The sequence below is a fragment of the Natrix helvetica genome (assembly GCF_964273705.1).
Source record: "Natrix helvetica genome assembly, chromosome: 6".
Taxonomy (NCBI): domain Eukaryota; kingdom Metazoa; phylum Chordata; class Lepidosauria; order Squamata; family Natricidae; genus Natrix; species Natrix helvetica.
This window is the reverse complement of record NC_138553.1, coordinates 16983658-16984137: the sequence shown is the minus strand read 5'-3', so window position 1 is coordinate 16984137 and position 480 is coordinate 16983658.

Genomic DNA, 480 nt, shown 5'->3' with positions numbered 1-480 from the left:
CACTTAGGGTTAGGGTTAGCTCCCCATGAATTCGTAGAGCAAAACCGACACTGCCATTGGATTCAGAGCCCATCGGTATGGTTAGGAGGAGGGATGCCTTTTGAGCCTGCCTTATGTACATTTCCTGGAAAATACATGGGAAAATCCCATAGGGGAAAATCCACTTAGGGTTAGGGTTAGCACCCCATGAATTCGTAGAGCAAAACTGACACTGCCATTGGATTCAGAGCACATCGGGATGGTTAGGAGGGGGGAACGCCTTTTGAGCCTGTCTTATGTACATTTCCTGGCAAAATACATGGGAAAACCCCATTGGGGAAAATTCCACTTAGGGTTAGGGTAAGCTCCCCATGAATTCGTAAAGCAAAGTAGAAACTGCCATTGGATTCAGAACCCATCGGTATTGTTAGGAGGGGGGACGCCTTTTGAGGCGGACTTATGTACATTTCCTGGCAAAATACATGGGAAATTCCCATTGGG